Source organism: Bos indicus, chromosome 14 (assembly GCF_029378745.1).
Source record: "Bos indicus isolate NIAB-ARS_2022 breed Sahiwal x Tharparkar chromosome 14, NIAB-ARS_B.indTharparkar_mat_pri_1.0, whole genome shotgun sequence".
Lineage (NCBI taxonomy): Eukaryota > Metazoa > Chordata > Mammalia > Artiodactyla > Bovidae > Bos > Bos indicus.
Window position 1 is genome coordinate 24134065 of NC_091773.1, and position 10402 is coordinate 24144466.

Below are 10402 nucleotides of genomic sequence, written 5' to 3' on the forward strand. Positions count from 1 at the left end.
AATAAAATCTTTAAAATGTGTAACTGTCCTATTGAGGGAAATACCATATGGAACAAAGGATTTTACTAAAGAATAGGAAGGACACATCTAGAGCATCTAACACAGGGCTTTGCACACAGGATCCCAGGTAACTGTGAGGGTGCAAGAATGCCAAAGTCTAAGTTCCATCTTGTGGCCCTGCAGACTAGCTTAGGCTCTGGGAATAGTCATAATGACACCTAAAGAACATGCTTGTGAATCTTAGTAGCAATAGCAATATCATATATTCACTGTAAGGCGCTTCAATGTAAAAAAAATGATGTTTACATATGTTTGATAGTTTAACTTTCAGAACAAATGTACAGTCCTGGTTTGGGGCAGGAAGTAGTGATTTTTAAGATATTTTATATTAATATACAAAAGTAATACACAATATGTATACATATGCTCATAAACTAGTCAAACAATCTAGAAACACATGGAGTAAAAAGTGGCAGTCTCCTCAGCCCTCTTCTTGCCCATCCTTTCCCTAGAGATAAGCATTGTTCAACAGAATGTATGATTAAGTATAATTTGGGGAAAGTGGAACACTATTCTCTACAGCTGAAAGAATTTTGCCAGATAACTTGAGAAATGATTACTCAAGTGTCACTAGCTAATTTTTCCAGACATGGTGACATTCAGCCTCCTAGAGAGTTAAAGGAAGGGCAGAGGCAGTTAAGAGATTTCATTTTTCTGAAGGATGTACAAAAAAGCTTACATTCGAGTTTCCTATTGAAAGTAATTCCACAAGCATTCAGGAAGGCTTCACTGTAATTCAAATTTAATCAGTCTTGTTTCAAATGAAGTCCCTTCCCAAGTTCCTCAAGTGAGGCCATGTCAAGAGGAAGACATCAAGATGAAATTGGGGTGATTGAGGCTGGAGCCCTGCCCTCTTGTGCAGAAATCAAGCTGGTCCTCTACACAGTGCCAAGAGGACAGACCTCACTGCATCGGAAGGGGCTACTTCTGGGGCAAAGGGTGGAGGAAGCATGGTGGGTGCACACATGTGGGACGACACAAAGGAGGTAGGAAGGAATTCTCTGCCCCACTCCCCTCTTTTTCTTTCCCTTTTAGAGAGCAAGGGAAGTCTTTGGGGTACAGAATGCAGAAATAGTGATTTTGTTGGCAAATGAAGTGCTGGAGCTATGCTATAAGAGGCCAACCACCTCAGTAGATGACAGGCTTGTCCATATCTTGGATCCACCATGCTGCAGATGTCAAGGATGTGCTGAGAACTACCACTGACTTTCTACGTGTATCCAACTCCACAGTCAACGTGACTTGAGGTCTCTCTGGAGCCCTGTCAAGCTGGAGCTGAGACTCTGGAGAAGAGGGCTGAGCAGAGAGGGAAGCCAGTGAAGGTGAGGGCAAGAGGAGGAAGGTGGAGAGACAAAGGACCACTGGAGTTTTGAGATGCATCCTGGGATGTAGAGCAGGGTCTCCACTCCGTCCTCTGGACTCAGGGTACTCACAGTCAGCTTATCTTTTCTTGGGAGTAGACCTGGTCTGTGGGGCCCTCCAGACACTGAAGACACCACCCAGAAGGACACACACAGTATCCTGTACAATCACTCCTCGAGCCAACAAACATTCCTGCTGTCTAACCTTAAAGCTGATATGAAGGACCGGTGATCCCTGTAAATGATAAAATATAGTCATTCTCAACAGGCAGGTATAGCAGGAAAAAATTGCAAGTGTTAGAGAAGCAGGCAGATACACAGCCATGTGGGCAAATGGTAACTCTAAAGAGCTTGTGTCTGCGTGTGTGCTCAGTTTTGTCTGATTCTTTGTGACCCCACGGACTGTAGCCTGCCTGGCTCATCTGTCCATGGGATTCTCCAGGCAAAAATGCTGGAGGGGGTTGCCATTTTCTACTCCGGGGGATCTTCCCAACCCAGGGATTGAAACTGCATCTCCTGCATTGGCAGGAGAGTGCATTACCACTGAGCCACCTGGGAAGCCCCAGATGTATGGGGTGGTTTATGTTAAACAAGACCTTTGATAATCAAGGAAAATGAATCAACTTAAGCTGCAGAAGCGACTGCAAGTACACAGCAAATGCACCATTCATCACAAATATCACTTAAATGGAAACAGCATCCAAGAGTATGGACACAATTGTGATTGCTTTCCTCTTGGGGACAGAATGAGGGCATTCGCTTGGACCATGTGTGTGTGTGTGTGTGTGTGTGTGTGAGGAAGGGTTGGTATAGCCCGCCTGCCCCCATCCTTTGAAAGTGTCAGTTGCTCAGTCATGTCCAACTCTTTGTGACTCCATGGACTATAGCCCACCAGGCTCCTCTGTCCATGGAATATTCCAGGCAAGAATACTGGAGTACAGGCTGCCATTCTCTTCTCCAGGAGATCTCCCCAACCCAGGGATTGAACTCCCATCTCCCACATTGCAGATAGATTCTTTACCCTCTGAGCCACCAGGGAAACTGTCCTTTGAAGATGGGCTAGCAAAGCTGGCCTTTACCTGGTGCCAGGGGCTTGGTTATCAGGAACACTGCCATCATTCTCTCAATGAGAGTAGGAGGGGCTCAGTAAGAACCACTGAACTGTTTACACAAACAATGTGGTTTGTGTTGAACACTCGCTTTCCTTTTGGGAGTCCAGGTTTGGGTGTATTCTAGACAAGAGGGACCCATGAGACCAGCCCCCAGTAGAAACCCTGAGCCTGAGTCTATGATGAGGTTCCCTGGTCGGGAGCATTTCACACAAGCTGTCACACCACATTTCTGATTGAAACGCATGTGGACACAGCTTCTGTGACTCCACTGGGGGAAGAAGCTGTACCTGGTCTCCCCTGACTCCTCGCGGGTGTGTCTCCCTTTGATGGTGCTGTTTTATATTCTTCCCCGGAATCCGTTTTAGTCAGAATACAACTGTGTGTCAAGCCCTGTGGCTGCTGCTCGTCAACAGTCAAACCTGGGCATGCTTCTGGGCCCCCTGACCCACTCTGGCAGTCCGCATCCTCAGGAGCTCGTGTTCCCTCTGGCAGGAGTGTCTTTGATATTTCATACAAGAGGACAGGGTTTCCTGTGCCAGACAGGCCCTGCTTCCTCATCCACCTCCCTTCTGGGAGGATGTGTCTCTATCTGCCACAGGCCCCATGAAGACTGTGTCCGTGGGTGTGGCCCTGCTACTCTGGACTGAACACTGACTGGACTAAGGGTGGACATCTGACCCCAGCTGTGACCATCAAATTTCTTCTTCCAAGTTTGCAGGAGTGTATTCAGAGCCAGCGGAGAAGGCAATGACAACCCACTCCAGTCCTCTTGACGGAGGAGCCCGGTAGGCTACTGTCCATGGGGTTGCTAAGAGTCGGACGACTGAGCTACTTCACTTTCACTTTTCACTTTCATGCATTGAAGGAGGAAATGGTAACCCATTCCAGCATTCTTGCCTGGAGAATCCCAGGGACAGAGGAGCCTAGTGGACTGCCCTCTATGGGGTCGCACAGAGTCGGACACGACTGAAGTGACTTAGCAGCAGCAGCAGCATTCAGAGCCAGATTCAGTTAGATACTGAAGGAAATGGGAGGATCATTAAGAACCCTTTTCTTTCTGCCTGCCCTTACCCTGCCTGACTTGTTCAGTGTGTGTCTTTTCCTGAGGAAGGCCTTTAGTTCCCCTGCTTCACAGAACTATCTTACCTCCTATTTCCCCTTCTTTAACATCGCTCGCGTATCACTGAACTAGCTTATCAGAAGATCCCTCTCCTCTTAAACTATTTATTTTATTTATTTGATTGCACCGGGTCTTAGTTGCAGCACTCAGGATTGTTAATCTTCATTGCAGCATGTGGGCTCTTAGTTTCAGCATGTGGAATCTTAGCTCCCTGACCAGGGATCAGACGCCAGCCCCCTTGCATTGGGAGCACAGAGTCTTAGCCACTGGACCACCAGGGAAGTCCCTCCCTGTCCACTTGACAGGAAGACTGAAAGAGTTTGTGTCCAGGTTGTTAGCCCTGCAGCTTTAGGTCACATTAGGAACTAAGAAAATAGTTGTGGAACAAATTATTGAGTAATGCCTGCCCTCCAGGGCCATCCTGGGTGAAACCCTTGCAATGTCTTTTTTGCTACAGATAAAAATCTCAAGATTGATTCACCTCTGCAGTGAATTTCTTACATCTGTGCATTTTGGTGTATAGGGATTTTTTTTTAAAGGTCAATCCGAAAGTGTAAAATTTTTTTCAGAAAAAAAGTGAGGTGCAATCTGACTCCACATGGCTCATACTGTGGACATGAAATATTTTAGCTGACAATGCTAGGTAAACCCAACGTTGGGGATTTTCAACTTTATGAAGTATAGCTAATAACTTTTGAAAAGTGTGAAAAAGTCATATTAGAGAATGAAAGGTCTAACATTGAAAAAGAGAGAGTTGGTTTTCAGTAGGTTCAAGTTCATTAAGGATCTGGGGTTCTTTAATAGGCCCCTGGTGACTGCAGTGGAATGGCAATCAGCTGCATCCATCTTGAAATTTATCACAAAAATATAAGTACTTTACTCACAGATATGAGTGTAGTGTGGTATTGAGGGCAGGATACTAGGCAATGCAGGAGCAGTGCATTGATATCAGGGCCTCACTTACTTCTGCTGGATAAATCAGACTTTCAGTCACACAGAAATTCAAAACCTGGGCTTCTAGCTCTTCACTCAGAGGAGTGGATTGACTAGATGATGTAAGCATTTCATTATAAACCTTTAAACCTGTAATTCTGTTTATACCCCTGCTAGATCATTTGAGTTCCCCTTCACAGCTTCATTTACTTCAGTGGACAACATTTACTAGGTCCTGGTTATAACCAGGTGATGCTCTGGATACTAGCATATCTAGTATCTAGCCATAAAAACAAGATGGATACAGGACTTCCCTGGTGGTCCAATGGTTAAGAATCCATCTTCCAATGCACGGGATGCAGGCTTGATCCCTGATTGGGGAGCTAAGATCTCACAAGCCATGGAACAACTAAGCCCGTGTACCACAACTACTGAGCCTCTGCTCTACAGCCCAGGAGCTACAACTACTGAACCCACATGCCGCAACTACTGAAGCCTGCATGGCCTAGAGCCTGTGCTTTGCAAAACAAGACAAGCCCACACACGATAACTAGAGAGAAGCCCCTGAAAGCCACAACTATGACCCAGCACAGCCAAATAAATAATAATAACACACACAGACAGATGCTTCCTGAATGTGGTGAGGCTCATTCTCTAGTACAAAAGACAGGAGCAGAAACATAATAAGGATGAATTTGTAGAAGAAATAAAATAGTGTGACATAAAAACATTACGACTTTTAAAATCACAGTTGGCAAAACAATTCTGTCCTGTGTGTCAAGAAGTACAGCCACAGTCCACCCCAGTGCTGCTGTGTCCATCTCCTAATAGGATCTTTCTAATATGGTTTTGTGGCTTTTACAGTAATGGAGAATGGCAAATTATGCTTCAACCACAGGCAGAATCAAGTTAACGCATGCTGTGATTGTTCATCTTAAGCAGTTGCTTAACTATTAATTGATGGTGAGGGATCAGAGTGCGGAGTCATGTTGCCAGGCTTCAGGGAGAATGGCCAGTAACTCAGTAGCAATTTACCATCTAATATAATTAAGTTTGATTTTCTACTCTAAAACTCTTGCCAAATAATGCCTTCTTTTGCCACACTTAATGATTTGTGTCTGAGAAACCCTGTGTATCATTTTGGAAGCTTATGGAGTTATTATTTCATTAAATGTATTGACATAATCTTTCCTCAATAACGGATACAGTCAGTTATAATTATGTAGAATGTTCTCTTACAGAATTTCAAAATTTTAGCTCGCACTAATTTACACAGTCAACACGTCAATAAGGAGATTATACAATGCCTTATTTTCTCTGAAATGAAATGTTCATAAGAATAGGAATAGACTGACCTAATTTATATTATAAAGAAAATTATAAAGAAGGCTGAGCGCCAAAGAATTCATGCTTTTGAACTGTGGTGTGGAGAAGACTCTTGAGAGTCCCTTGGACTGCAAGGAGATCCAACCAGTCCATCCTAAAGATCAGTCCTAGGTGCTCATTGAAAGGACTGATGTTGAAACTGAAACTCCAATACTTTGGCCACCTGATGCGAAGAGCTGACTCATTTGAAAAGACCTGATGCTGGGAAGGATTGAGGGCAGGAGGAGAAGTGGACAACAGAGGATGAGATGGTTGGATGGCATCACCAACTCAATGGACATGAGTTTGAGTGAACTCCGGGAGTTGGTGATGGACAGGGAGGCCTAGTGCACTGGGTCCATGGGGTTGCAAAGAGTCGGACACGACTGAGCGACTGAACTGAACTGAATTTAGTTTTTTCTTTATTATAGAATTGTTTCAAAAATGGTGTCCCAGATTTGAAATTCTGATTTTATTTTCCTTACTATATCATGGGAGTAAGAGTACGAAATAGGGGACTTCCCTGCTGGTTCAGTGGCGAAGACTCCATGCTACCAATGTAGGGGGCTCCGGTTCAGTCCCTGATCAAGGAAATAGATCCCACATGCCAAAACTAAGACCCAGCAGAGTCAAATAAATATTTGTTTTTAAAAGAGTAAGAAATAGAAGGGGTCACTTTTGTCACTCCCCCCCCCCATCGTATAGCAATATAAGCTTCACTTTATGCCAATAACCTCCCCTTGGTAATCTTTGCAATGTTCTGTGCTTAGTTACTCAGTCCTGTCTGACTCTTTGCAACCCCATGGACTACAGCTCGCCAGGCTTCTCTGTTCATAGGATTCTCTAGGCAAGAATACTGGAGTGGATTATAGAAGAGTGAAAAAAGAGGTGGGCCTCCCAGCTTCTGAATTCTGTTTATTTTCCCATTGTCACAGTGATAAAGAATCTGCCTGCCCACGCATGAGACACAAAAGACATGAGTTCCATCCCTGGGTTGGGAAGATCCTCTGGAGTAGAAAATGTGAACCCACTCCAGTATTCATGCCTGGGAAATCCCATGGACAGAGGAGCCTGGAGGACTACAGTCCAAAGGGTCCCAAAGAGTCAGACACAACTGAGCACACACAGACACACACACACACACACACACACACACACAAACACCCATAGCATTTTACCAAGCTTGTAACTGACATCAATACCATTTTCTGCTCAAATCCACCCTTCGGTACCAGCGTACTTGGGAAGTAGAAAATATTTTCTGAACATTTTTCAGACATTCTTTTCCAAAAATAAGAACAGAATTCCCATCTTCCAGATGGAAATATTGGAACTGTCTCTGATTCTTCCCCTCTGTTACTATTCATTTAGTCACTGTGTCTTACTTTATCCAGAGATTTTCTCAGCTTTTTTCCTCTGCTCTCAGCACGTCTCCTGCCCTCTCACTCACCTACCACTCTCTCCTTAGTTTGCATGTTGGCTCTAAGCCCCTCATCCGGCCTCCAGTCTGTCTCTCCTCTCCAAGGCATCGAGCACAACGGGAGGGACAGGGAGGAAGCAGCAGAGAGGGCCCTTCCTTAGACAGAAAGAGTTGAGAAATTAGTGTCAGGTCTTTGAATCCAAATGAAATGATAAACGGTCCCTTCGTTTATTACTAAGTAATTGTAATATTACTGATGATTTGCTTGTTGATGTCCCTTTCTAGTTCTTAGTGTCATCCTCCCCCTTAGGACAAAAAGTTCCAGTAAAACCTAAGACACTTAAGTCTGAAGCACAAAACGATCCTGTCAAATGGTGCTGTCTCTAGGGACAATAAAAAGAAAGACTGAGCAACCTTTATAGACTCAAGAGGAGAGCAATGCAACATCCTTCATTCTAATTCAGGTTGATCCAAACTCAGCGTTCTCATTAAAATTCCTTCTACATTTTTACAATATATAGTGCTACCAAGGTTAGAGAGGAATGTGCCCATAACTAATTATCATATGTCAAGGGGTTGATTATGATCTTTATAGATTTTTTAGGCCAATTTTTCAACTTGATTTTGTCCATATCACTATTGGGGCATATTTCACAAAAAGAGATAAGGTTGGGAAATGGATGTAAAATCCTGAAAGTTTTCATGGGGACAGATATGGAAACCTATTGCTAAATTAATGTTTGGAAGAATCCGAAGTTCCAATTACTCATGCCTCATTAGTAACCTCATCACTACTGGTAATTAAGCATTGGTTTAAAGTAATAAGTCAAAGAACTGCACTGAAGTGATCAAGTTGTGCTCTTTGACTGGCAATGTGGTTCTGAATAATTCATTTTCCATCCACCTTTTTCCTGAGACTTTGAGGAGAAAGTTAATCTCATTAATTTGAATCTTCTTTTGTGGATTTAAATAACAAGATGATGTTAAAATGGAATCTAGGCAATACAACTCTACAGACCTTTCCAGAATGACAACATAAGGAATATAAAATGAACAGTCTCAGAGGGTGTGTTTAATCTCTTTTTCAATAATAGGCTTCCCTGGTGGCTCAGATGGTAAAGAATCCTCCTGCAATTGGGGAGACCTGGGTTTGATGCCTGGGTTGGGAAGATTCCCCTGGAGGAGAGCATGGCAATACAGTATTCTTGCCTGGAGAATCCCCATGGACAGAGGGGCTTGGTGGACGACAGTTCATGGGGTTGCAAAGAGTCAGACACGACTAAGCATGCACACGCACACAAGGATGTAACAGCTTATGCATGCATGCTCAGTCATGTCTGACTCTGTGTGACCGCATGGACTGTAGCCCGCCAGGCTCCTCCATCCATAGGATTCTCCAGGCAAGAATACTGTAGTGGGTTTGCCATTTCCTTCTCCAGGGGATCTTCCCCACCCAGGGATTGAACCCAAGTTTTTGGCATCTCCTACATTGGCAGGTGGATTCTTTACCACAGGTGCCACCTGGGAAGCCCAATTTGGTGCCATTAAATAACATAAGAATGGGGGAGAGAACTTCCTTTATAATATAACCACCTCTTGCTTGGGGAGCCCAGAGGCCCTCCCTCCATGGGAAGGAAGTTTATTTGTGTCATTTGCCATTGAAGCTGGCACTCCCCATGTAGAGTGGTCCAGGATGGGCTGTGTCAGATGTGTGGGCAGAGGTGGGCAGTCAGGGCAGGTGCAGGTCTGAGGAGGCTGCGCATCCCCTCCAGGCAGCTGAGAACCTCCTTCCTAACAGAGCTCAAGTGCAGGCACTGTGTGGACCCGTGGAAACTGTTATGGTTGTGGACTGAATGTATGTCCCCCAGATTAACATGTTGAAGTCCTAACCCCTAATGTGATTGCATTTGAAGTGGGGCCTGGAAAGAGGTAATTCAGGCTAAATGAGGTCATCAGGATGAGGATTTGTATTAGCTCAGCTGCTCTTAAAAATATCACAGGCTGGGTCTTAGACAACAGACATTTATTTCTCACTGTTCTGGACTCTGGGAAATCCAAGGCCAAGGTACTGGCTGATACAATTTCTGATTAGACTTTTCCTGGCTTGTAAGACAGCTATCTTCTTTCTGTGTCCTCACATGGCAGGGATAGAGAAGGAGTTGAGGGGAGTAGAGGTTGGGCATCTTTGCTCTTTATTTACATCACAATTTTCTTTGTTCAAATCCTCTGATAGTTTCCTACCTTGTGTGATGCATAATATGAAGTGCTATAGCAAAATGTTTTGATGTTGTTCAGCTATGTCCAATTCTTTGTGACCCCATGGACTGCAGCACACCAGGCTTCCCTATCCTTCACTATCTCCTGGAGTTTGCTCAAACTCATGTCCATTGAATCAGGGATACCATCCAACCATCTCATTCTCCATCGACCCTTTCTTCTCCTGCCCGCAATCTTTCCCAGCATCAGAGTCTTTTCCAATGAGTCAGCTGTTCATATCAGATGGCCAAAATATTGGAGCTTCAGCTTCAGTCTTTCCAGTAAATATTCAGGGTTGATTTCTTTTAAGATTAACTGGTTTGACCTACTTATTGGCCAAGGCCTCTCAAGAGTCTTCTCCAGCACCACAATTCAAAAGCAATTCTTCAGTGCTCAGTCTTCCTTATGGTCCAACTCTCACATCTATTCATGACTACTGGAAAAACCATAGCTTTGACTATATGGTCCTTTGTCCACAAAGAAATGTCTCTGCTTTTTAATACGCTGTCTAGGTTTGTCATAGCTTTCCTTCCAAGGAGCAAGTGTCTTTTAATTTCATGGCTGCAATCACCATCCACAGTGATTTTGAAGTCCAAGAAAAGAAAATATGTCACTGCTTCTATTTTGCTGTTGCTACTGCTGCTAAGTCGCTTCAGTCGTGTCTGACTCTGTGCAACCCCATAGACGGCAGCCCACCAGGCCCTGCCGTCCCTGGGATTCTCCAGGCAAGAACACTGGAGTGGGTTGCCATTTCTTCCTCCAAAGCATGAAAGTG